The sequence below is a fragment of the Hylobates moloch genome, unplaced genomic scaffold, assembly GCF_009828535.3.
Source record: "Hylobates moloch isolate HMO894 unplaced genomic scaffold, HMol_V3 SCAFFOLD_13, whole genome shotgun sequence".
In the NCBI taxonomy this organism is placed as follows: Eukaryota; Metazoa; Chordata; class Mammalia; order Primates; family Hylobatidae; genus Hylobates; species Hylobates moloch.
This window is the reverse complement of record NW_026652288.1, coordinates 28,150,199-28,177,897: the sequence shown is the minus strand read 5'-3', so window position 1 is coordinate 28,177,897 and position 27,699 is coordinate 28,150,199. Positions and strand designations below refer to the sequence as shown.

Here is a 27,699-nt window from a genome sequence, read left to right as displayed (position 1 = left end):
AACAGTTGTCAGTTCACTAAGGACCTTCATGTTGCTAAACCCAGTAGTGAACTTTCCATCTTTATCTTACTTAAGCCATTAACAGCATTTGATACAGTTGGTCACTCTGTCTTTTTTTGAAATACTTTCTTCATTTTGACTTCAGGACAACGTTCTTGTGGTTTTCCTCTTTCGACATTGCCCACTCTTTCTCATCTGCATTCTTACTTCTTCCTCATCATGCTGATGTGTAAACACTGGAGTGCACTGACCTGGGTTGTGGGCCTGTTTCCCTTACGCGTCTACACTCACAGCCTAGGTGATTTTACCCACACGCATGACTCTTCATACCTTCTATACCCTGTCAAATGTTAAATGATTTATCTCCAGAGCTCCGGGTGCATATATCCAACTGGCTAGTGCACATCTTCACTTGTTTATCTTGTGACCATCTGAAACGTAATGTGTCCAAAACAAAACTTCTTGCAGTTCTGTTTCCAGGGTAGCATAGTGAGCTCCTACTGTATAAACCCCTACAAGTAACTATCATAAACTCTGAACAAAATAGGAAAAACAACGACCTGAAGGCCCTGGAGTGTGAACAAAAGCAGGCAGTTTCTGGAGAGGAGTTACTACTTGGAAAATGAAAATGCATATGGGATGAGTTTCATGGTTTTTATGGCTTTTATCCAAAAGGCAGGCCATGGTAGAGTCACACAGGGCAGATAAAATGATGATAGAAAGTCTGCAGTCCTTCTGGCCTAAAGAATCAAAGGATAGAGTTTGAGGCAACCACAGCCATTGGAAAGTGAGAGGGAGAATCCATAAACAGAGAGACGCAGAGAAGAAGAACCACAAATTCTGTGTAAAAACTGTCCAAATCTCTGGCCAATTCCTAGTCCATGCATGCGTGAGGCAGGCTCAAGCAGCCCAGATAAGAATGCACAAACTAAACTGAGATTTAAACTGGTGCTCAAGAGATGGTTTACAGCTTGATCCAACCAAGTTAATAGCTTGCTTAAAACAAAACAAAATTTAAAAATCAGCATTTGGCCAGACGTAGTGGCTCAATCCTTTAATCCCAGTGCTTTGGGAGGCTAAAGCCAGAGGAGCACTTGAAGCCAGGAGTGTGAGACCAGACTAGGCAACAAAGCGAGACACCTCTCTACAAAAAATAAAATTTAAATAAAAAATTTTAAAAAGTAGCCAGGCATGGTGGCTACTTGGGAGGCTTGAGGTGGGAAGATCGCTTGAGCCCAGAAGTTTGAGACTGTAGTGAGCTATGATTGTGCCACCACACTCCAGCCTGAGTGACAAAGTAAGAATCTATTAAAAAAAAAAAAAATCAGCAGTTAGGGGAAATAACAGAATCCAGGGTCTCCACAACTTAACAATCACAATGTTCAGAATATCCAAATTATTTAGTATATGAAGAACATGGAAAATGTGATCCATTTTTAAGAGACAAGACAATCAACAGAGACTGACCCTGAGATGACCTAGATATTGGAATTAACAAAATCATAATTCTCAAGTAGCTATTATAACTATGCTTTGCAAGGTGAGGATGATACACGCACAACAAATAAAAAGATAGGAAACCTCAGCAGAGAAATAAACTTGATTTAGAGGAAAACTAAATAGAAATTCTAGAACTGGAAAAGATAATGTTTGAAATAAAAGATTCACCAGTTTGGCCTAACAACAGCATTCAGATAATAAAGGAGTCAACAACCTTGAAATTAGATCAGTACAAAAAGTATCCAATCACAACAACGAGAACAAAGATTGAAAACAAACAACAACAGCAAAAACACAGAGCCTCAAAAGCCTGTAAAAACAGTATCAAAATGTTTAACATGTAAAATGAAACCCCAGAAGGAAAAAAGAAAGACTACAGGATAAAAGAACAGAAAATATTTGAAGAAACAACGGCTAAAATTTCCCTTTATTTGGTGAAAGACATGCATTTACAGACTCAAGAAACCCAGTATACCTCAAGCAGGATAAATACAAAGACAATCTCCCTTAGGCACATCATAGTCCAACTGCTAAAAATCAAAGATAAAGAGGAAATCTTGACACAGCCCAAGAAAAAAGATATGTTACACACGGGGTGGAAAAAAAATCAAATCACTGGTGACTTCTCATCAGAAACCATGGAGGGCAGAAGCCAGTTTTTCAACCCCAGATTTATGAAATATCCTTCAAAAATGAAGGTAAAACAAATATATTTCCCCCAAAAAAAGAAAACTAAAAGAATTCACCATTAGCATCTTCACTATAAGAAATGCTAAAGAAAGTTCTCAGGCTGAAAGGAAACAATACAGAAGACAAATGTGGATCATTAGAAACAAAGGAAGAGCGTGGGGAACAGTAAAACGCTAGGTCAATACAAAAATCCTGATTCCCACTCTGCCCCACCTAAACCTGCTTTCTCCCATAGACTTGCCTGTCTTCGTGATGGAAACACCGGCTTAATGGTTCCCAGGCAAAAACCATGGCATTCATTCTTTCTCTCACACCCCAGCAAGGATTCTTGTTTCTATCTTCAAATTAAAATGTATTCAGAATCTGACCATTTTTTCTGCTTCTCTTTGTCTTCCTGGTCCAAGCCACTGTTTTTTTTGTTTTCTTATTTCTAGAAGAGTTTTGAATACACCTGGATTGCTGCAATAGCCTACTCATTGATCTTTATTTTATTTTATTATTTTATTTTGTAGAGGTGGGGTCTCAGTATGTTGCCCAGGCTGGTCTCCTGACTCGCCCTCCCAAAGTGCTGGGATTACAGGTGTGAGCTGCCACATTCAGCCCTGATCTCCTGTTTCTACTCCTGGTACTGTACAGGTGATTTTCCACATAGCAGCCAAGGAAACCTTTTAACACCTATGCCAGTTTTTCACTCCTTGCTCAACACTCTCCACTGGCCTTCTACCTCATCAAGGAAAAGAAATGAGTCCCTACCACAGTCTACAAAGGCCCCGGGTGATCTGCACCCAGATACGTCTCTGATCTTCCCCTCTTTATACACTTCCTCCCTCTCTTGCTGTGATCTGGCCACCTTGGCTTCCTTGCTGTTCCTCAAAGGCACCATGTACCTGCCTCAGGGGCTTTACATTTGTCCTGGTATCTTCTCTGGTAACTACAGGGCTCACTCCCTCAGTTCTCTGCTCAAATGATGCCTCATCAATGAAATGTTTCCTAGACACTCAAAATAAAATAGCAATAGAGCACAACATTTCCTATCTTGCTCTGTTTTTCTTCTTAACACTTACTGCCTTTATATTCAATTAAACAATTGTTGAACAAATGAATGAATGATACTATTATCTATAATGCAAGACTGAAAGTTCAGATAACGGGCTATGAGACTTCAAAGGAAAGAAACCATTATTTATTAAGCATCCTCCACATTCTAGCCCTGTTGATTATGTTATTTAATCTTCATTATCATTCTGTTAGGTAGTTTATCGCCATTACTTTACAGGGAGATGTTGAGGCCCAAGAAGGTTGTGTTTTACCAAGGTCACGTGAATAGTAAACAACCACAGCAGAATTCAAACCTGTCTTTATGATCTCATTACATATTCATTGCATCACACAGGTCCCAAGACTTCATCTGGTTCAGGTGAGGGGAGAGGAAGGGAGTATCTGGGAAGGCTTTCTGGAGGAGGTAGCATCTTAGTTCCCAAGGCATAAGATCTAAGTAGGAGGATAAGATGCAGGCACTGCTCAGGATAACAAGGGTTGGGATGGAGCATGAAGTTGCTAAAAGAAGAGAGACATACCAAGATATATATAGTAAGAGGTGAGGTAATAGTAAGAACAACCTTTGCTACTTCACAACTCTGCCAGAACTTCCCAACAATCAGAACGATCCCCTAAAGGAGCCGATGACCTATATGGGCAATTATAATAATGCTAATAATCCCTTACCTGTTCAGAGCGCTTTAGGGTTTAAAAGTATTTTCCCGCATATTACCTCACTGATCCTCATGGCGGCTCTGTGAGGTAGGAAAGTTCTACTTCTCCCATTTGAGGTGTGAGGAAGCTGAGGCTTAGCGCCCAGGTGCCAGCGCAGGTTTTCTCACTTGAGATTCAAAGCTCTCCAGGTAGTGAGATCTCCATCTGTGAAGGAGTCAGACTGTTTTAGAGAGGGTCGTGTGAATAGCAGTAAAATGATGGCATAGGCTCTCTGTGCTTCGTGATCCTGGTTCAGTCTTTTTTTTTTTTTCTTTTTGAGACAGGGTCTCACTTTGTGACCCAGACTGGAGTACCGTGGCATGATCTTAGTTTACAAGGCATAAGATATAGGCAGGTGGAGGTCCCTGCAGCCTTGATCTCCCAGGTTCAAGCAATTCTCATGCCTCAACCCCCAAGTAGCTGGAACCACAGGCATACCCACCACACCTAGCTAATTTTTTTTTTTTTTTTTTTTTTTATTACTATTTTTGAGATGGAGTCTCACTCTTTCACTCAGGCTGGAGTGCAGTGGAGCAATCTCTGCTCACTGCAACCTCCGCCCCCCCGGGTTCAACAATTCTCCTGCCTCAGCCTCCCAAGTAGCTGAAATTACAGGTGTGCGCCACCATGCCTAGCTAATTTTTGTATTTTTAGTAGAGATGGGGTTTCACCATGTTGGCCAGGCTGGTCTCGACTCCCGACCTCAGGTGATCCACCCGCCTCCGCCTCCCAAAATGCTAGGATTACAGGCATGAGGCACACTGCCCCGGCCTAAAAATTATTTTTTATTGTAGTAAAATATATGAGAAAGAAGAGAACCTTTTTATCTGCACGCTCTTTAGTTATAAGGCCCAGAGAGGCAATGAAAAGTAACAACATTACATTCCATTTCAAGGCATCTGTGAGACTGCAGCACAGGTGGCAAAGCTCACCCTCACAAGCTGAAAAAAATTATGGACAAGAAGTTATCATTGAAATTAAACGGTGGCAGACATGTCCAAGGAATGCTGCGAGGATTTATCCCTTTATGAATCTTGTGATAGATGAATGTGTGGAGATGGCAACTAGCGAGCAACAGAACAATATTGCAATGTTGGTAAGATGAGGAAATAGTATCATCATGTTAGAAGCCTTGGAACAAGTGTAAATAGTGGCTGTTCAACAGAGACGTTCATGTCCCCCCTCTCCAAAGGGCCCGTTTCCCTATGATGTAAAAATTAGGTCATGAACATTTTCATATTAGACTTTTTGTTAAATAAACTTTTGTAATAGTTAAAAAAATAAGAAAAGTGACAGCATGCCACATCTCATCCTCTCCACCATCTTGGGCTAACTAATTATGTCTTACAGCCCCTTGCTATGTGGACTCTAAGACTAACTGACACCAAGTAGCTATAAAATGCCACACACTCTGGACGCCGTAACTCTTACCCTGTAGTTCAACAATGTATAGCCAATTACTAATCAATGTTATTTTAACCAATGAGAATTCCTGACAAACAACTTTTTATCAGCCCACTCATTGTCTCCTTTTGCCTTTTTAACTAAAATTTTTAAGCAATTAAAAAAGTTTTTTAAGAGAAAAGGTCTTGCTATGTCACCCAGGCTAGACTCAAACTCCTGGGCTCAAGCTGCCTCAGCCTCCTGAGCACCCGCCCCCTTTAACTTTTAAAAACCTGCTTGCGGCCAGGCGCAGTGGCTCACGCCTGTAATCCTAGCACTTTGGAAAGCCAAGGTGGGAAGATCACCTGAAGTCAGGAGTTCAAGACCAGCCTGGTCAACATAGTGAAACCCCATCTCTACTAAAGATACAAAAATTAGCCGGGCGTGGTGGTGCACACCTGTGGTCCCTGCTACTCGGGAGGCTGAGGCAGGAGAATCACTTGAACCTGGGAGGCAGGGGTTGCAGTGAACCGAAATCGTGCCACTGTACTCCAGCCTGGGTGACACAGCAAGACTCCGTCTCAAAAAACAAAAAACAAAACAAACAAAAAAATAACCTGCTTGTAGCAGAGGCCAAACAGAGCATTCCCAAGGCAAGTTGGAAGTGTGTCCTGAGCTATAGTCTTTAACCTTGGCCCAAATAAACTTTGTATTAATTTTGCCTCCATTTCTTTCTTTAGATTGACATAGCCATAACATAAAATTTACCATTTTAACCATTTTTAAGTGTACAGTTCAGTGATGTTAACTACACCCACAATGTTGGGCAACCAACACCATCATCCATTTCCAGAACTCTTTATTTTTTAACTTTTATTTTAATTACGGGTACATGTGCAGGTTTGTAACTTAGGTCAACATGTGTCATGGGGGTTTGTTGTACAGATTATGTTAGCAACCAGGTATTAAGCCTAGTACCCATTCGTTATTTTTCCTGATCCTCTCCCTCCTCCCACCCTCCACCCTCTGAGAGGCCCCAGTGTGTGTTGTTCCTCTCTCTGTGTCCATGTGTTCTCATTATTTAGCTCCCACTTATAAGTGAGAACACACAGTATTTGGTTTTCTGTTCCTACCTCAGTTTGCTTAGGACAATGATCTCCAGCTCCATCCATGTTGCTGCAAAGGCAGAACTCGTTTTATCATCCAAAGCTGAAACCTGCACCTGTTGGACACTGATTCCCCATTTCTCCCTCCCTCAGGCTCCTGGCAATCACCCTTCTACTTTCTGTCTCTGTGAATTTGACCACTCGTATCAGTAGAATCAGACAATATTGCCATTTGGTGCCTGGCTTATTTTACTTAACAGATGTCCTCAAGGCTCATCCATGCTATATAGCAGGTGTCAGAATTTCCTTACTTCTTCATGCTGAATCGTTTCCATTGTATGGATAGAATACATTTTGTTTACCCATCCCTCTGTTGCTAGGATTCAATCTCGATGACAAAAGGCAGCAGCCTCCTTCACCAGAAATGTTTTTCCCTTTAGGCTGCCAGTCCCAAGGGCAAAACATACCAGCATCCTTTCTCCTCACCCCATGAGGCTCTCTCCAGGCAAATGGAACCTTTGCGCTGGGAGCCACCTACTTGAGATCAGATTCTATGATGAGGACCAGATTTCCCGGAACTTTCCAGTCTTCCAGGAGACAATACTGAGTGAGGGCTAGGCGAGCAAATGGCAAAATGCCCCAGGTCTTCCCCCTTCCCAAACCAAGAAATGCAACTGAGCTGCCCACCTGGCCCAAGAGAGCACGAGGGAGAAGAGGCCTGGGGGGAGCAGCCCCCATCTCCATCTTGGTCCTGCACGCAATGCCCCAATAACCCTATGCCCCACGCAGTCATGACCTGTTTAAAGCAGAACAGGCTGGTGTGGCCGCCTGTTGGGCACCGGAGGTGGCGCAGCCTCAGGGCCCAGAATGGCCCTGCCTTTCCCAGCCTGGAGAACACAGCACCCGCAACAGCATGGCTCTGCCCCACCCCATCCCTGGGAGATGAAAGGGCTTGCAGGCTGAAACCACTGCAGGAAAGCCAAATATCAAACAAACGAAACAAGAAAGCAGCCTGTATTAGTCCGTTTTCACGCTGCTGATAAACACATACTTGAAACTAGGCAATTTACAAAAGAAAGAGGCTGATTGGACTCACAGTTCTGCGTGGCTGGGGAAGCCTCACAATCATGGCGGAAGGCGAACGGTACTACTTACATGGCGGAAGCAAGAGAAAAATGAGGCAGAAGCGAAAGCAGAAACTCCTTGTTAAAAAAAAAAAAAAAAAAAATCAGATCTCATGAGACTTACTACCATGAGGAAAGTATGAGCGAAGGCGCCCCCATGATTCAGTGATCTCCCACCGGGTCCCTCCCACAACACGTGAGAGTTACAGGAGTAGCATTCAAGATGAGATTTGGGTGGGGACACAGAGCCAAACCATATCAAGCCCCTACATCCAGAAAATGCAAATTTCATTCAACGCTAAAAAGAAATGTGCTGCCAAGCCGTGAAAAGACATGGAGAAAACTTAAATGTATGTTACTAAGTGGAAGAAGCCAGTGTGAACAGGGTACATACTGTATAATTCCAACTATATGACACTTTGGGAAAGGCAAGACTATGGAGACAGCAAAAAGACCAGTGGGTGCCAGGGGTTGAGGGGAGGGAGGGATGAACAGGCGGAGCACAGAGGATTTTTAGGGCCATGAAACTACTCTAAGATGCTATGACAGTGGATAAAGTCATCACACTTTAGTTAGAACTCATAAGACATCAACACCAAGAGTGAACCCCAATGTAAATATAGACTTTGGGTGATGATGCATCCATGTGGGTTCTCGATTTAATGAATGTACTACATATGTAGGGGCAGGGGTATATGGGGACTCTCTATACTTTGTTTTCAAATTTGCTATGAACCTAAAAAATAAAGTCTATTAGAAAACAAAACAAAAGGATCCCCAGAAACCCTGAGCTCTGTTTTACAAGGAGGGCCACCTGGCTCCTCAGGCCACAGCTCAGAAACCCCTGCTCTCCCTAGGAGGACTCACAGCCACATTTTCTCCTTTGCCTTTTAAGTGAGCTGTAGGGAATCCTTTGAGTGTCTTATCTGGGTCACCATTTAGGATAACTTCCGCCGGAAGTGTCCTCTGCTTGGTTCCTCGGCTTCAGTGTCACCTCCCCGGAGGCCTTCCCCGACTACCCCATCCCTAAGTCATTGTCCCTCCCATTATCTTGTATGATTTTCTGCCTAGCACTCATCATGTCTGAAATGAGCTCACCTGTTTACATGTTTATTTTAAGTCACCCCTTTAGAGAATGCAAGCTCCACTAAGGCACTGACCGTGCCCTAGTGCCCAAAGCAGTGGCTGGCACAAAACAGGAGCTCAGCAAATATTTGTTGACTAAGCTATTTTGTTACTGAGCAGCAGCATAACCTAGGGCAAGGCGGTTAAACTTTTCTGGGCCCCAATTTCCTCATCTGTAAAATGGGCAACTACTCTTAATGATTGTGCTCCCTTTTTACGACGATGCTCTGAGTGTTGTCTCAAAATGACCTTGTTTTCCCACGAAAAGACTTCTGCAGTGAAACAGGAGAGGTTCCCGATCCCCCTCACAGGATGTGCCACTTGCCTTTTCGGTCACCCCTGCCACTCAAACCCCTCTCAGGAGGGGGAGCATGCAGACGGGCAGGTGCAGAGGCCAGGGTGAGCCCTTTGGGCTCTGGCCCTACTGTAGTGTCTAAAGGTGGGTGCCTGCAACCCCAGTGTTACAAAGCTCTTTCAGCTTTGCTGTCCGCAGACAGCATGTGTTAACCAGCTCAATGGACCCTCTGCCTTTTTGCAAGGGCAGAGGGCCAGTGTGACAGCTTTCTGTATCACAAGCTCTTGTCCAGCATCCTGGAAAAAGTGGGTCACACATGGGCTTGAAGGATGAATGCGAAGTTTTATTGAATGGTGGAGGTAGCTTTTAGCGGGAAGGATGAGGAGCCAGAAGGGGGTTATGGAGTAGGAAGGTGATCTTCCCCTGGAGTCAGGCGCCCAGCAGCCGGACTCCTCTCTGACCGTCCCCAGTCAAACTCCTCTCCGCGTTCAGATGTTCCTCCTCTTCTCTCTTTCTCTACTGCATCGTTCCACCGTCCGTCTGCTGGTCTGCTGGCTTGCTCATCTGTTTCTGAAGCCTGGGGTTCAGGGTTTATATGGGTGCAGGATAGGAGACGTGGCAGGCCAAAAGGCAAATTTTTCCGCTCCAAAACAGGAATGCCTGTCCTCATTTAGGGCTGTGGGTCTTCAGGCTTGAGGGTGGGGCCTTTGCCAGGGAACCACCCTCTTCTACCCAGCATTTCCCTGTCTCCTGTCTGCATCACCAGGCCATCTGGATAAGTACTTATGAAGAGAGTTCCTAGCAGCTTAGGATGTTGCTCAACCTTGCAGACTTGAGTTTGCAGATGCCAGAGAGAGGCTGGAACATGTGCTAAGTAGATTGGGGTATGTGAAAGTCTCTCCCCTAGAAGGTCGGCTGTAAGGAGGCAGGGATCTTGTGTTTTATTGATTTTTATGGCCCAAGAGTCTAGAACAGTGCCTGGCACCAAGGAGGCTCAACAAATAGTTATGAAATGAGCACGGGAGGAATGCCAGACACATCATTGGCACTCAGAACATGAGCTTCCATTCTTGGGTAAGTGTCATGTGGTACGGAAACAGCAATAATAATGCCTTCCATTAGTGGAGCCCTCTGTAAGGTGTTTGCACACACATCATCTCATCTGATCCTCTTGACGACCCCATGAGATAAGTACCATTAAGTGTTATTATCCCCAGTTTACAGATGAGATAACTGAGGCTCAAAGAGTTCAACCTGCCTGAGGCCACATAGCTGGTAAATGGCAGAGCCTGATCTTGAACCCAGGATTTTCTCGCCCTAGACCCAATGCTCGTATCTGTCTGTGTGTTGCTGGTCATGCAAAGCTCTGAGTGTGAGCAGCAGCTGGAAGCCTCACATGAGAGCCAAGGCCCTGAGGAGAGCCACCGTGGAGCAGACAGAAGAGCTGCCCATGACTGAGCCCAGGCCTGCTGTGCACACGGAGGCTGCCAGAGCTCTCGGCAGCAGGGGCTGGGTGAGAAGCAGGAGAGGCGGGCGAGCTGGGCCTGGCCCCTCTCAGCTCCAACAGTGGCCAGGGGCCCCTCTCGGGGAGCTCCTGAAGAGATCGCAGGGCCTCACACAGGCACCGCCACCCTCAGGCCCAGACATGCATGGCTCCAAGCGGGTCCTTCACAGGGCACAGATGATGCCAAGGATGTGGGCAAACTGGTTTGAGGAACACAAAAACCAACTCAGGGTTTTCTCCCTTTCCTCAACAAGGCACCAGACCTGGCTTGTCACCCCATGCCAAAGAGAAGTCTTCAAAGTGGTGTTTGCTTAGCCTCCACATCCCCCTGAATTTACCAAAGTCCCTTATGTCTCCCTGAATCATACCTATGCACACGCACGTACACAGGCTCACGCGCGCGCACACACACACGCACACAGTGCCCTGGCCACCCCAGGCTCCTTTCGCTGGGAGCCCTCGAGCTGAGCCCTGGCCCACCTCTGCCCACAGCAATCCTTCACACTCATTCTGCAGGCTCTTCTCTCTGCTGTCTGGTCTGAAGGCGCCTTCCCTCTTCTACACTCCAGAGCCTGTCCCAGACCCTCCACCCTGGTTCTGGCCATGGGGGCTATCCACTAGATTTATCTGTACAGGTGACCGCTCCCCATGTAGCCACCAGCTCCCTGAGGGTGGGGCTCAGGTCCCTGTGCTGGGACCCACCTGGTCTAGGGGTCACAACCTCTGGCCACCCTGCATCAGGCCCTGTCAGGGAGCCCTGGGGAGTCAGTAGTTTAGCAAACCTGTCTGGGGCCTTACCCCTAGAAGCCACGGGGACAGTCATGAGGAAATGGTGGGTGAAGGTGGGTGAGGCCAGGACAGGTGGTGGACCACACACTTGCTGTGTTAGTCATCAAGGGCGCCCAGCAGGGCAGAGGTCATCCCTAAAGCTGTGGCTAAGGGGACGGGTGGGGAGGAGACTCAATGCATGCTGGGAAAAAGGCATCGTGTCAAAACATCTTCTTGCTGGAAAGGCAGTTTTCCTTCCAAACTCCCCCAACGAGACCCGAAATGGTAAGCAGAAGGATGTCTTGATTAATCTCAGGCTGACGTTTTGCATTTGCTCTTGCAGCCAACACACACCGAGCCACCCAACCACCCTCCTGCTCCATGCCAGACTCTGAACATGGAGTCCTCATTCCTGCCTCAGCAGCGCTGGACGGAGCTTCTCTGTCCTCCCGCCTGGAAATGAGCCCCCAGCACAGGACCAAACAGACCATCGCTTCTACCTAGTGGAGCTAATAGCTGTTTATTGACCACATAGTCACTGGTCCCCTACTCTCCCAGCCCCTTGCTAAGCATGTCACATGCGTTATCTCATTTACAGACGGGGTGGTTCCCAGAGACGGTTCTGGGGGCCACAGCGGAGTGGGGAGGGGGCACTTCTGACCTGAGCGGGGTGAAAAGGCAGCTGGCCCAGTCCCTTTTTGTGTCTGCTGTTCAGCATTATTGTCAACAGAGTCCACCTCATGCTTAGGAATGGCCCAGTTTGGAAGGTCAATTCTAGGTTCAGAGATTGGCCCAAGACACCCTGTACCTGAGAGGGGCAGACACTAGAGGGCGCCAGGGAGCTGTGCTTGGTGGCCCAGGCTCAGGGATGTCAACTGGGCAGCAGCCTTGGGGCAAGGGCAATCTGCAGAGTGGAGGTGGGAGGCTGGTGTGGGGGGGCGGGGGGGCGAGCGGGGGAGAGTACCTAACCCTGCTCTCTCACAGAACCCTTGCCCAGACCCAGCCCTAGCCCACATCCTCTCACCTCCCCCATCGCCCAGCAGAAGGAGACTGACCGGCCTGGGAACACAAGACGGAAAAAGAGGTTCTGGGCCTGGCCTCTCCCCTCTGCACCACTTCAGCCTTGCCAGGCCCCGGCAAGCCTGTCCGGTGGACTGGAGCCCTCAGACTCCCAGGCTGCTCTCCCGATGGGCTGGGACTGCAAATGAACCACGTTCTGAAAAAACAACCAGGCCGTGCATCAGGGAAACTCCACGGCCCTCCAGGGGGTAGGCATGGCGAGGGCTGGAAGCAGGAGGTGGAAGGACTGACAGAGCTCTTGGTTAGGAGTTTCGGTTCGGTACACCTTTTCCTCCTTAACCCACCCTCAGGAGCCACGAGGGCTCAGTTACAAGGCTCAGGTGGCAGCATTCTGGCCTGTGAAGCAGGCTGACCAGGGTCCCTGCCCCTCCTGCTCCATGGCCACAGGGCTTGTAACCTATGAAAAGCCCACTTCTCATGGTCCTAGCCTGGCCAGGGGTTCTGAATGTGCCACTGCCCCGTCCAAGACTCTGCCCGCAATCAGACGCGGGGCGGAGGGGGCTCCTCCAGGAGGCAAACTTTCCATTCCCACTGTGACAATGCCATGACCCCAGCCCCTGCTGACTCCTCTCCAGCCAATGGATCAGGCCACAGGAGGCCCTGCCTGCCTCCAGAAACTGGACGCCCCAAGCCTCTAAGTCCTCTTCTTGAGAGAAGGCCACACAAGAGGCAAGATGGTGACGTCTTAGAGGCATGTACTTTGGTGTCCCACAGACTTGGGTATAGGTTGTAGCTCTGATATTAGCGCCTTGGGCACAATACTTCACTTCTCTAAGCCTGGGTTGATTCACCTGTAAAAGGTAATAAGAACATCTACTTCACAAGCTGGTGTGAGGATTAAATGCTGCAAGGAACAGAAAGCGCAGAGCCGAGAGTTCCTGGTGCCCAAGCCAGCAGTTCTCGTGGAGGAAGATGCTCTGAGCAGCACCTGCAGGGCCCTTCTGGCTCAGCCCAGTTTCTCTCTGCAGTGGAGTCCCAGTCTGCAAGCTAAGAACGGAAGTGGACTTTCAATTCCAGCGTGGTATACATGGTACACACGTGTGAATTTTCTATTAGACAGTGGCACCAACGGATGTAGGAAGCCATGAACTCCTCGGTGCCAGCAGCCTCAGCCTGTTAAAGAATCATTCATTCATTTGTTTATTCATTCATTCACTTATTCAACAGACACCTCTTTGTCCAGACAGTCCCAGATTACAACTGTTGTCCAGATGTAATTATTAATAGCCTCCTTTCACCTTGAAGTGTCCCAGTTTGCATGATAAATTATATGGTCAATCTGCCTACTGAGCACCTACTATGTGTCAGATCCCAGGCTAGGCCCGGGGGATTGAGAGAGAGATAACATACATGGCCCTGCCCTCTAGGGCTCCGGAGACAAGGAGGCGATTGCAAGGCAGTGTGAGAAGGCGGGGATGGGCATGCTGCCACGGGACCCCTGTATCCCTCGACAAACCTGTCAAGAAACAACCTTTGACTTACCTGCCCTTCTTGGGTTTATTTACTTTTACTTGTTTACAAAACACCTTTTTTGGGTTAACTCATGTCGTGCTTTTCCCACCTGATACAGGAAGCAGCAGTCCTTTTATTCATTATGTTTCCTCTGGCCTCAGAAGTTGCCTTTTATTGAGATATTTCTGATCCTTTTTCAAGAATCTCAAATATCCCATCCGTTCCCTTCATGATGTCACAAGCATCAATTTTCCAGAAGCAGGATCCTAATGTATTTCTTCATGGAAAAGGGTATGACATGAAAATGGCAGTGATCCTGGGGCATGCTCTGGTTGGCCAGCTCCTCACTACTTGTGCCAGAAACACCTCCATGATATTTAGGGGAAAAGGCAGGAGGAGTCACAGGAGAGAAGATGAGATGAGAGGCAGGGATGTTCCCCGGGTGGGCTCCTCCCTGATCATCTGAGTTGGATGTGGGGAGGATGGTTGCCCCCCGCAAAGGACCTTAGGCAGCCAAGTGTATGGGACAGGGCAGTGGCCTCTCCCTTCATGCCAGACCAGGGATGCCTTGGCCTGTGCAGTCTGTAAGGAGCCCAACCCCGCCAGTTTCCCACACCCCATACCCATTCTCCTCGGCTCAAGCCTCCTCCTTCCCTACCTAGGTCCTCCCAGTCTCCTACTCAGTTAACTCCAAAGCACCAGGGGCCGACTGGCATCGCATCTCCTTGTGCAGCACTTGGGGATCGACTTCCTGATTCTGTCTCACAATTTCCGGAGTCACTAGATGAAAATCCTGATAATTCACAGCGTGGAAGGAACACTACCTTATTTAGATGTGCTGCCCCCAGAGGAGGGGGAGAGGAGGAGGAGGGGGATGAGAAGCAGGTAGAGTAAAAGGAGAAGATGGAAGGCACTGGTGATTCTGAGAATTCAAGGTAATGATGATGTCATCACGGGGAGGGTTTCACTGGGGTCAGTGGGTGGGGGCAGGGCACGGTGGCTCAGACTTGTGACTCATTTGTAGAAGTGGGCCCTGTATTCAGAAGTCATTCACTGAGTAAGCCAGTCATTGTTTTGACACTCATTTATTGAGCTGTTATTATGTTTCAGACCCTGGACTAGGCCCCTGAGAGGGAAGATCAGGGCCGGGGCCCGGGAGCTCGTGGTGCAGAGGGGAAATAGAGTTCCACTGCAAGGTGTGGGTGGGCACCGGGAGAGCGGGGCTTGGCAGGAGGCCAGGGGCATGGCTGACAGACGGATGGACAAATGGACAGACACAGACAGCCAGGCTCCATGCAGAGGGAGTGGTCAGGAAAGACTCCCTGGGAGAAGACGCGGGGTGGGGAGAGATATCTGAGATAACCGTGTGGGAGGAGTAGGCAGAAGCCAGACATGGGAGGGGAAGGGAGTTTCAGGCCGCGGGAAGAGCATCGTGCAGGAAGGCATGGAGGTGGGGGCTTGGGGAGGTTTGGGGAAGTGCAAGAAGTTCCTGAGACAGTGAAGGGAGAGAAATGGGTTTGAAGAGGGAGGGGCAGCCACTTCCTAAAGAATCTGAGCTGCTGCCCTGTAGGCCCTGAGGATCCTGAAGGCACCAACCCTGGGGCTCCTGGCCACATTCCCCTTTCTTGGGAGAGGAGCCGATGGCCAAGTCCCACCCTGACAGACCCGTGCCTGGCTCCAGCCCTTACCAGGGTCCTGCCTGGGCTGGAGGTTTTTTCACACATCATCCCATGCCACTCCTTTTCCCCAGACCCCAAGGATCCTCGAAAGTGGCCCAATGTCCCCTGACGATGGAGAGATTGAGGTTCTCTAGAGGACAGAGCTCGCCAGGCCCCTCGGCCAGCAGGTGGCAGAGCCAGAATCAGAAGCCAGGGCTGTCTGGGCTCTTCCCACTTACTTCCAAGCCCTCCCTTACACCACAAGGCCTCCCTAGGAGCTCCTGCTCGAACTCCACTTTCCAAAGTGTTTTACAGCCCCTGCCCGAACGCTGCCTGTTCCAGGCAATGCCCCTAAAACCAGCCCGGCTTCATGGTGACCTGACACCACCCCAGCCTCAACCCTGTCACCCATGCCCCGTGTGGTCCCATTGCAGGACCCTGGCTTGTAGCTGTGTGGACCCCATACTCTCTTCCTATCCCAAACCTTCCTATTCCACCAGGGTGCCCTTCTACAAGGGCCGGGACCTCCTCCAGGCCACAGCAGTCACCTGGATGATGAGGGCTCCAGGAGGCACCCTCAACCCTGGAATTCTCTTTTTCAAATAAGAGATCCAGGTGAGAACCGTGAGGATGGGCACTTGGACACGAAGAGGTTGCTTTGGCCTGAGCAGTAACAACGTTGGTCACTCAAGCCTTCACCAGGTTCTGCTCCACGCAGAAGGAAGGAAAGCCTATCTCATCAGGCCTTGGGCACCAACAACACGAATTGTTCCTTGCTAGCAATACATTTTCCGATGTATTTTTGCTTCTTCCTCTAACGTTTAACCTTGGGTATGTTTCAAAAGAAACGCAAGTCTGCTTGCTTCTGATTCATACTCACTGAGATCATCAAAACCAGAATTATTTGGTAATAGCTGCTGGGTTTACTGGATGCCCTCTGGGATCTGTAAAATCTCTATTCCTCAGAAACAGGAAGTTTCAACAAGAGGAAGGAGGCTGGTTGCAAAAATCAAAATTTGAATCTTCTCTGCCTATTGGAGAGCCCAGCGTTCTACTTCCTTCGGCCAGTTAACAAATGTGGATGTGGTGCCTACTGTGTGCAGGAACTGGGGACAGAGGTGATTTTTTTGAGGGGCTCTGAATGAGTTTGCTGAGGCTGTCAGAAGAGAATCCATACACCAGGTGGCTTCAACAACAGAAATTTATACTTTCACAATTCTGGAGGCTGGAAGACTGAGAGGTGCCAGCAGGGTCTTTTCTTTTAAGTCCTCTCTCTTTGGCTTGGAGATGGCTGCCATCTTGCTGTGTCTGCCCATGGTCTTCCCCCTGTGTCTGTTTGGCTCTAATCACTTATTGTAAGGACACCAGTTACATTAGGACTTCAACATATACATTTGGAGGAGTGGGGCGCACAATACAGCTCATTGTAGCCTCTGATCTCGAGAAGTCATTTTCCCATGCCAGGTCTTTCTCTTTGGTCACCATCTGAGGTTAGCATCTGCAGTGAGGTGGTCGAGGTGCCTGTTCTGGGCTGTTGCAGGTTTTCTAAGGCAGGATGATTTGGTGAAACGGCCACCACGCCATCAGATCTGAATTCTTGTTCTGCCCCCTTCACTAGCTGGGTGGTATAGCCTGAGTTATGTAACCTCCGAAGCCTCAGTTTCCTCGTCGGTATACTGAGAATAATCATTTCTGCCACGAAATGGGAGTTATTTTCCCAGGTGTGTTTCCTGCAGGGTTTCCTCCTCCAGTGAACCAAGGATGCCTTCTCATGGCTCTATGGGAAGAAGTGGGCTGGGAAACACAAGAAAGGGAGACACAGGGTTAGAGGTCAGGTCCCTTGGTCAATCCATAGCCAAAATGCCTGACCACTAGTACTTAACTCCTTAGGCTTGGGCCTCTTGGGAGCTGATGCTTGGTCAACTCCCACTGTCTAGGCAGACCCACCCACTGACCCTCCATCCTACTGGGGTTCCCCTGGCTCTCTCCCCTGTGACTGCCTCGGAAAAGGTTCTCCTCTGAAGGCAGCCAGCTTTCCTGGGTCAAGTCCCAGGCTAGGAGGAGGGGAAGGTGACCTGGAACTGAGCATCCCCCAGGAGTACCCACGGCCAGGACCTCTGTGAGAGTGTGGTCTAGGAAGGCAGGGACAACAGTTGGGTCCAGGCTGAGCCCACTTGCTGAAAGATGATCTTGGATAGAAAATAAGTCCAAAGGCTGATAGAACCCTCTGTTTAGAGGAAGCCCTCACAGTCCAGGGGTGTAGGGGCTGGACTAGTCATTAAGGGACCTGGGTTCAAATCCCAGCTCCAATAGTTGCCTGTGATAGGACACTAGCAGCTTACATGACTGCCCTGAGCTTCAGTTCCTTGGCTATAAAATGGAGATAACAGTCCCTAACCTGTTCCCCTCAAAGGCTCAAAATGGAATAAAGTGCTGAACAAATATGAGTACATACTTTATTGTATTGCATTGTATTTGAGACAGAGTCTCACTGTGTCACCCAGGCTGGAGTGCAGTGGCACGATCATGGCTCACTGCAACCTTGACCAGCTGGGCTCAAGCAATCCTCCCACCTCAGCCTCCCGAGTAGCTGGGACCACAGTTGTGTGCCACCACCCCCAGCAAATTTTTCAAATTTTTTTAGGGCTAGGGTCTCGCTATGTTGCCCAGACTAGTCTCAAACTCCTGGGCTCAAGCGATCCTTCCGCTTCGGCCTCCCTAAGTGCTGGGATTACAGGCTTGAGCTACTGTGCCCTGCCTGAATGCATATTTTATTAATAAGTAAAAAAAGTGCCCATTTGGCCTCCGTCCTCTGAGCCAGCACACCTTCTCAGCTCCTAGGAATGAAGGGAGAAGTCCTTGTTGCTTTGGTTTCCAGTTTCTTTAAGCTGCCAGCATTCTACACACACACACACACACACACACACACACACACACACACCCCATTTGGGAGCAGATTAAGGAGGCATCTCTTCTCAAAAAGAATAGCATTTCCAGCTTTGGAGTAAGAGGAATTGGGGCTCCTTCTGGGCCACATCACCTCTTCAGCATCATCCCACCCCCAGCTGGAGCCCTCTCTCCCTCCCTCCCTGAATTACTCACACTCTTGGAAACATGACTGATGACTTCGGGATGAGTAAGAGGCTCTTGCGCGTCATGGTTTGACTGCTGGGAGGGTGAATGAGTTCAGTGCTCCCTTGAGCAAGGCCACCGCGGACCTGCACCAGGAGTCCGGGCCACAGGATCCCAGAGGGGAGTTAGGCTTCATTTAGCAACAAACTAAAAGTCCTGACCCATTCCCCCTTCTTCCAAGCCCCTGAGTGGTGATGGCCCTCTCAGTGTGGAGTGACAACCCCAACACCTTTCTGGGCTGCCCAGGTAAAGGGTGCAGGGGCTCCTTCTGAGCTCCAGGTGAGTGCATTCCTCAGACCCAGGCACAGGGTGCAGGGGCTCCTTCTGAGCTCCAGGTGAGTGCATTCCTCAGACCCAGGCACAGGGTGCAGGGGCTCCTTCTGAGCTCCAGGTGAGTGCATTCCTCAGACCCAGGCACTCCTGGACCCACTCCAGCAGAGCGAGGCCCAGGGGTAGCTCTGAAATTGGCAGCCAGCCTTGGTTGCTGTGGAAGGGCCCTAATCCTGGGGCCCACCCTGCAGGGTGCATGTGTGTAGTGGGTGTGTGTGTGTAGTGGGTGTGTGTGTTTATACTCTTGTGGACATCCTAATCCACAGTGTCAGTCAAACAAATATTTTTGGTCTGTTTTCCATTTTCCATGTGTCTCATTTCAGAACACTTGGTGGACATGGGATCACAGCAAAGGAATGTATTTATTCAATGCGTTTTGAAGTGTCTTTTTTACATTCTTGGAGTTATGGTGCAAGGCGAACATGCTAACATAAGCAAAACAACATGCAAACTAGACTTTCCTGGCATGCAATAAATAGGGCTGAAGCATCAGTTTCCCCGTACCTAAAGTGGGTTTAGTCAGAACACAGATGGCATGGAAAATAATGCCAGGACCGTGAAGCATGAGGCAGCCCCACCTCAATGTCCTCTGCACCCGGCACAAGACAGTGTCCTCACTTGGAGCTTTAGCTTCCCAAATAGTCACTGCCGTGTGAGAGATGGGGCTCACCCTCAAACTTTGCTCCATGCAGATCTTGAGGACTGTTACCTGGGACCCACCGAATGTCCATTGAGTTGCTCAAGATGAAAGTGACGCATTAAGAGGCAGGACTTGATTAAAGCATTGCAGGACAGAGGAATAGAACTCAGAGGAACCCATTATGAAGCTGAGTTGCTTGATGGCACTGTGATATCCCAAACACAGAGCTGAGAATAAGTGAGGCAGGGAAGCCTACTGACCCAGACTCTCCTAATTCCTCCCCACCAGCTCCTCTCCCAGCGGAATGGGTGGTTCCCTCCTCATCACCACTCTGTATTAACATTAGGTTTAGTCCTTAAAATGTAGGATGTTAGAAGTTCCATATAAAGCTGGAATAAACCTAAGTAACTAACTCAGGTGTTCAAAAAATATTACCTTCTTTCCCTTCCTATAACTCAGCTGAGATACCTCACCACCAGAATGGCAGAAAATTACCCAGTCAGTGCAGGGTTTCCTGCTCACTCTTCTCAGTGTTGGGAGTGATTTTCTAGGAGGTTCACCAAGAGCTAAGGAATTGAGGAGACTTTCCTCATGCAGGCCTCTGCTGGGACGGCTGCTGTTCTGATCTTACAGATCCTTCAGGGTGCACCTCTCTCCAGGTCATGCTAAGGGTCTAGAATTCGTGCTGCTGCTCCCACACTGATCAGAGCCAGGGGAGGTTCTACAAGCCTTGTCTGTGCCTCTGTGAGATCTGGCTGGCTCCTGAGACCCTAACCCAAGATATAGGGGTGCATATCTGCTCTCTAATTCCCTCCTGTTCTTCTCTCTCCTCCCCACCTAGGGGATTTTTTGCTAGTCTTAGAAGCGTGGTTGGCTGGAAGCAGGAGTGGAAGCTGCTCTCTGTCATCTGTTTTCTCCAAACTTTGTGACTCTGTTCCTCTTAGGACTTGGGCTTCGAAACCAAAGCCAGAAAGGCACCCCTTTTTTCTGCCTTGTATCCTGTTATATCCACTTCCCCCTTGGTAATCAGCACAGAACCGGTGGTGAAAAGGGCAAAGAATAAATACTGGGAGGAATGGGCTGATATTTCAAAAATATGCTGCACAGGCTGGGCACAGTGGCTCATGCCTGTAATCCCAGCACTTTGGGAGGCCAAAGCGGGTAGATTGCTAGAGCCTGGAAGTTCAAGACCAGCCTGGCAACATGGCGAAACCCCATATCTACAAAAAATACAAAAATTAGCCAGCTACGGTGGTGTGCATCTGTAGTTCTAACTATTTGGGGGCTGAGGCAGGAGGATCGTTTGAGCCTTGGAGGTCAAGGCTGCAGTGAGCTATGATCACCCCACTGCACTCCAGCCTGGGCAACAGAGTGGGACCCTGTCTCAACAAAACAAAACAAAACAACAAGAACACAGTAGGTATATGCAGTACCCCATGGAGCATTCTTCACTACCTGAGTTAGAACTTGCTGTAAAGCTATTGTAATCATGACAATACGGTATTGGTGTCAGAATAGACAAGGAGATCAAGGAAACAGAATAGAAAGCCTAGGAGTGAAACTGTGTGTATGTGCTCAACTGACTCCCAGCAAAGGCACCAATGTGATTCAATGGGGGAAAGGAAAGTCTTTTTAATTTTAAATGATGCTAGAACATCTGGATATTAAAAAATGAGCATTGACCCTTACCTCACATCATACTCAAAAATTATTTTGTACCAGGCACAGTGGCTCACGCCTGTAATCCCAGCATTTGGGGAGGCCAAGGCAGGTGGACCGCTTGAGATCAGGAGTTTCAGACCAGCCTGGCCAACACGGTGAGACCCTGTCTCTACAAAAAATACAAAAAATTAGCTGGGCCTGGTGGCATGCACCTGTAGTCCTAGCTACTTGGGAGGCTGAGGTGGGAGGATGGCTTGAGCCCAGGAGGTAGAGATTGCAGTGTGGCAGAGATTGCAGTGAGCCCAGAATCACCACTGCACTCCAGCCTGGGTAACAGAGCCAGACCCTGTCTAAAAAAAAAAAAAAAAAAAAAATGAGATGGATTCTAGACCTGCACAAAAAATCTAAAACTATAAAGCTTCTAAAAAAGAACAGGGGAGAGAATTTTCATGACTTTTTGGAAGGCAAAGCTCTCTTAAACAGGTCACACACAAAGAAAAACAATCACAAACCATTAAAAAATAAAATAATTTGTAGATTGGACGTCATCAATTTTTTGTTGTTTTAAACTCTTTTGTTGGTTTTTATTTGACTTTTTTTTGTAGAGATAGGGTCTCCCTGTGTTTCTCAGGCTGGCCTGGAACTAACTCCTGGCCTCGAGCCATCTTCCCACCTCAGCCTCCCAAAGTGTTGGGATTACAGGTGTGAGCCACCCCACCTGGCCATTTTTGTTTTCTTTTTCTTGGAAAGACATTGTTAAGAAAATAGGCAAGTCGGTCTGTGAAAAAAATATTCACACAAAACATATATCTGACAAAGTTCTGGTATCTAGAATATATTCTCACAAATCAAGAATAAAATGATTTTTAAAGCCTAATAAATAAAAGGGAGCAAAGGACATGAACAGACATGTCACAAAAGAACATTACAAAGGGCCAGTAAACAAATGAAAATTGCTCAACCTCATTGTGCTTAATCAGGAGATGCAAATTAAAACCACAGCAATAACATTTCACACCCACTCGAATGGCTAAGCTGAAAATGACCAACAATACCAAATGCTGGTGAGGACGTGAAGCAACTGTAACACACACTGGTGAGGCCACAAAATGGTACAACCATTTTGGAAAATGGTTTGGCAGATTCTTAGAAAGTTAAACATACACCAACCCTATGATTCACCAATTCCACAACCAAGTATTGCCCCAAGAGAAATAAAAACAGATTTTCACCAAAAAACAACTTGTCCAAAAATGTCCATAGCAGTTTTATTCCTTTATTAGCAAAAATTGGTAGTTACCCAAATGACCCTGAACAGGTAGATAAATAGATAAATACATTGTGGTTTCTTCATACAATGGAACACTACTGAACAATAAACATGAACAAACAATCAATGCAACATGGATAAATCTCAACATTGTATGGAAGAAAGAAGCCAACACAAAAGAGTGCATAGGAGATGATTCCAAAAATGATCTGTGATGATAGAAATCAGAACATTGGTTGCCTCGGGGTGGGGTTGGAGACTGACGGAAGAAGGTAAAAAGGCAACCTAGTGGAGTGAAGCAAATATGCTGTATCTTAACTGGAATTGTGGTTACATGGATGTACGCATCTGTCAAAACTCAGTGAGTTTTACACTTAAGATCAATGCATCTCACTGTCTCTAGAGTACACCTCAAAAAAGAAAAAAACACACAAAAACACAAAAACAGTTGCCGGGGCAGAAGAGAGGGGAAAATGGTGAGTTTTTGCTTAATGGGTACAGAGTTTCGGTTTCCTAAGATGAAAAAGCGATTGGTTGCATACAATGTGAACATACTTAATGTGACTGAACTGTACTCTTAAGATGGAAGAGATGGTACATTTTATGTTATGTGCATTTTATTACATTTTAAAAATAAAAAATTTTTTAAAATGCTAGCACGTAAAACCTAACAAACCTTACTCATGAGTATTTAAACACAAACAACTTGATTTCTTTCTTTTTTTTTTTTTTTTTTTTTTGAGACGGAGTTTCCCTCTGTCGCCCAGGCTAGAGTGCAGTGGTATGATCTCGGCTCACTGCAACCTCCGCCTCCTGGGTTCAAGCAATTCTCATGCCTCAGCCTCCCGAGTAGCTGGGATTACAAGTGTGCACCACTACACCCAGCTAATTTTTGTACTTTTAGTAGAGACAGGGTTTCACCATGTTGGCCAGGCTGGTCTCGAACTCCCGACCTCAGGTGATCTGCCTGCCTCCGCCTCCCAAAGTGTTGGGATTACAGGTGTGAGTCACTGCACCCAGCCAACAACTTGATTTCTTAATACAATATTTATCTAGTTCATTAAAATAAAAGAAGTAAGATAAATCTTATGTATAGTTAACCAGAGTAAAATAAAATAAATAAAATAAAAAACAGGCTGGTGCTCTTGCTCTCAAGACACCACGGTGTCCTGTCCGGCGGCAGTTGGTGTCTTCCAGTGGCATCATCACTTTCCATATGGCACCATCATGGGTTTGGAGGGCGGAAGTTCTCCCCTCCAAATGCCTGCATGGCTTGTGCTGCTTACTGGGAGAAAGACGTTCCAGAACTACTTCCTGATGAATTTCTTCCCAAAGAACCTTGTTTCTTGTGTTTCCATATTGGATCTTTTTCACTTTTTCCCTCCCCCATCCCCCCCCAACACCCTGAGCCCAGGCACCTTAGGGAGTCAACAGGTGCCTTTCTGTGTTCCTCCTGCGTCATGCTGTCTTCCTGCGAACCTGCTCGGTGGAGGGGCCAGCCGGTGGGGACGCTGAACCCTGAAGCTGTTCGGTCCCACTTGCCCTGAGTCTCCCTGACAAGGATGTTGGTTCTGACCCATCCTTCCCTCTGTCCCAGGCAGAGGACAAGGTCTTTCTGGCTGCAGTGCCCAACATCTCACTCTCCTTGCAGACAATTCAGAAAATAAAAAGTGGCATTGGAGGAAGGCACATGGAGGAAATGTGTTTAGATCGTCCAGAGGTTCAGCTTACTCTCCACCAGAATTGCCACTAGACCTCTGTCCCCCTCAGCTTGCCCCTGCTCCACTCTACAGCACCCCCAGCTCAGGCCCAAGGTGGTGACTTATTAAACAGTGGGTATGGAAGGTGGCGTTGAAGAGGTGAGTGAGTGCTGAGCCCTGGCCTCTCCGTAGGACTGCCTGGTTCTCAGACTGAGGAACATGTGGACTCTTTTAAACTTTAAAGTCTCTGCCCTCCCTGGTCTCCCAGTAGAAGCTAGAAGTTTCAGGAGACCTCACCTATGAGCCCATTTTCTGAGAACCTGGCCCCACACAAGCATGGCAAGTCCCCTAGAGGTTTGTATGGACGAGAAGGAGAGGCCCTGCCCACTGCGCCCAGGGCTCAGTCCTGCTTCAGGAGTATGTTGTCTGTAGGGGGCAGAGGGAAGGGGGCAGGTGGGGGAAGCGTCATGAGCCCGGCTCCCGACACCTGCCCAGGGCCTCAGCCCGCTGGCCTGGACTCTGTTGCTAACACCCGTTAGCCGGCCGTTGCCAGCCCTGCCACCTGTGAAAGTAAAGCGGGGCTCAGGGGAGGGCCTAGCTCAGGGTGTTCTACGCCGAGTTCCTCAGCACTGACGGGGGCTCTCCAATGTCTCCTCCGGCTCTGCCAGTCCAGGAACCCCGATGGAGCAGGGCTGGGGGCCCAAGACTGAGGATGGCCACCCCCTCCCGCAGGTGGGCTGACTCCAAGGCCTGCTGTGTGGCAGAGGAGTGCGGAGGGTGGTGGCATGGGGGTGGCAGCTGTCAGGCCCAGGTAGGAGGAAGGCAAACAGAAAGGGATGTATCCTCCAAAGCAGTGAATCACGAGCCACGACATTCATTAACTTGGCCCAATTAAGAAACAAACATGACGGCCACTGGTGCTGGGCAATTTGTTAGCACCCAGTCCTCCTGGTCCCCCTGCCCCTGCTGATGAGGCCCTCTGCCTCCTCCTCAGTCCGAAGAGTGCCCTGGAGAGTCAGCACTGGGGCGCTGACAGATGCTCCTGGCCTGTGGGATGGGGAAGGAGGGCTGATGCTCGTGATGTATCTCCCACGTGTCAGGTCCAGGTCCAAACTTTCATGAGGGTCACATCAGTGGGTCCTCACAAGCCCCTGAGAGGTGGGATTCGTGGTTCCCAATTTGGAGATGGGGAATTTGAGGCTCAGAAAGTGGGGTGAACTTGCCCAAGGTCTCACACTAAGTGACGTCACCCTTTTCATCACAATAGGTAGTTGTCTTACTTGCAAGACTGAAAATACTTTTAGATTTTCTATTCTGACCTCCCAACTCATGGCTGTCCCCTCCCTAACAATATAATTTCCAGCTCCTTCCAGCAGCCCCCTCCACTGAGTCAGACTTGAAGGGCATGGTGCAAGAATGCTTTCCAGAAGAGGGAAGGTAGGATTTTAATTTTTCTGAAACAAATAGGAGAAATAGGGATAAGAATAGCAATGACAGTGTATTGCAGAGGCAGACGGAAGGGAAGGCTTAGCATAGCATGCCCAAGAGCCTGCAGGAGGCCGTTTTGTTTGGAGCACAGCAAGTGGCGTGGATGGGAGCGGTGAGGGAGGGAGGGGTTGGGGGCACTGAAGAGGTGTACATTTCATTCCAAGGGCGTTTTCAGCAGAGGAGATGGTGGCCACCTGCTGCCCTGTGAAGGCTGGATGAGTGATGGCTGGGGGGGCAGGTCCACAGCATTAGGGGCTCAGATGAGAGATCTGAACTCGAGCTAGAAGGGATTTGTGTTGACAAGAGATCTTTCAAGAATGTCTTGACCTTTCCGTATCCCACGAGTCAACCACAGTGATCTGCAAAGCTATCTCATGAAGAAAATGACTGCATGAATTTTAGCCCATGCTCTCACTGTGGCCTGGGCGATTATGATATTGGACAGAGACAGTAGAGGAACACCCTCCATGCTGGGTCCCACCCAACTCTGAAGTCTGGTGTTTGCAGATTCTCCCTCTGTGCTGTTAGACCTATGCAGCATCCATCTGGAATGTGAGAACACATCCTTCCAACCTCGTTTCTTCTCAGGCCCACCTGCCCCTGTCCTCTCCACAGCTTTCCCATTAAGGCCTCTGATGACCACAATGTTTCTAAGCTGGAAACCTCCCAACTAACAGCAGGACCCAGAATGCAAGGCTCCAGGGGCACAAAGAGGTACTTCAACAACAGGATGACCCAACCCCAACTACCGACCAAACTACGCTCTGCTGCAAGGCAGGAGACCGGCTTCTCTCAAATACAGCAAAGGCTGCCCCAGATACACAGTGACACACAGACAGTGCCTTGAGTTCACCTGGTCATTACTTGGCGGATTGATTTGGTCCCAAACTCCTCGAGCTGCCAGAGATCCTAGTTAACAGCCACATGCGGGAAAACCAAGCAGGCCTGGAACTCCACCCTCCTGTCAACAAGCCCAGGAGGGGAAACCAGTGGCTGGGATGCACCTGTGCTTGCCCTGAGAGCAGGGAGCTCCTCCTCCACAGCCCAGGCATGGAGGACGGCCCTGGTGGGGCCACCTGCCCGTAATCCCCAAGTGACTCTGGAAGGTTCCTCCTTTTGAAAATCATGGGGAAGGGGTTACCTGCTATGACTTTGGCATTCTGCCTTCTTTGTGACTGGTGGAAATCCTACAGACTCCCACCAACTTTCCTAAGACAATAGACTTCGGGGTTTAAAACATGTTAACACGATGTCTTTGAAATATTTAGAAATATCTTCACCACTCCCACCAACGGTGAGCATTTGTTTTTAAAAAATAAACACACGGCAAGAATGCCGTGCAGCACGCCAGCGCACAGGGGGCTGTTGTGCAAGCCACCCACCCACCCGGTGGGTAGGGACCTGCCCACAGCTGTCGCCCTGCTCCTAACAACTCCTCCGGGCACACCCTGCTCATTAGGCCCAGGCCACGCCTGGCCGCCCAGACTCCTGGTTTAACCAGAATGCCAGGGGCGGGCAGGCGGGCGGCTCCTTGAACCCTGAACAATGGGCTATGAAAGAATGAATCTAGGCCCAGGCCTCGGGCCCAAGAGCTGGGCGTTGGCCCTCGGGATCCTCCCTCAGCCCAGCCAAGGTTGGGCCTGTGGATCCTGCAGAGGGGGCCAGGGAGCAGCAAGGGGCCCCCAGAGGGAGCTGGCTGAGCTCTAGGCAGTAAAAAGAGACTCCGTCTAGAGACTGCCTCGTTCAGCGGAGGGCTGAGCTGCAGCAGACATTATCTCACTCCTGCTCAATGTCCCCTCAGGCAGGTAAGGGATGAGGCTTGTTCCTGCTTTATAGCTGGGAGCCCAGGCAGAGAGGACAGGGTAGATGGAGATGGAGAGAGATGAGGCTGCTGGGCACAGCCCAGCACCTTCCCCACACCTGGGCAGAGGCCCCTGCCGGCCTGTGCGGCTGCCTGCCTCCCCCCACCCCCACCCTGGGATCCACGCTGCCACCTCGGGGTGGGCATGTGCCCTGCCTGAAACAAGCTGCCTTCCCCCC

General features: G+C 48.8%; 2 long non-coding RNA genes and 1 pseudogene across 3 annotated transcripts; 1 reads left to right on the top strand and 2 right to left on the bottom strand.

Annotated features, from left to right (window-relative positions):
• Positions 1–3,607: 3,607 nt before the first annotated feature.
• Positions 3,608–4,866, bottom strand: LOC131381052 (uncharacterized). The gene is made up of 3 exons (XR_009209473.1): positions 4,762–4,866; positions 3,962–4,107; positions 3,608–3,747 (listed from the first exon to the last, which is right to left on the bottom strand). It is a non-coding gene; the product is annotated as an uncharacterized LOC131381052 (long non-coding RNA).
• Positions 4,867–4,871: 5 nt separating this feature from the next.
• Positions 4,872–5,089, top strand: LOC116480508 (small nuclear ribonucleoprotein G-like; annotated as a pseudogene).
• Positions 5,090–9,297: 4,208 nt separating this feature from the next.
• LOC131381051 (uncharacterized) lies at positions 9,298–14,643 on the bottom strand. Of its 2 annotated transcripts, none has more exons than XR_009209471.1 (4): positions 14,438–14,643; positions 13,119–13,314; positions 12,272–12,463; positions 9,298–9,552 (listed from the first exon to the last, which is right to left on the bottom strand). It is a non-coding gene; the product is annotated as an uncharacterized LOC131381051 (long non-coding RNA). The 2 variants fall into 2 exon arrangements; XR_009209472.1 differs by having other exon boundaries at positions 12,303–12,463.
• Between the last annotated feature and the right edge of the window lie 13,056 nt (positions 14,644–27,699).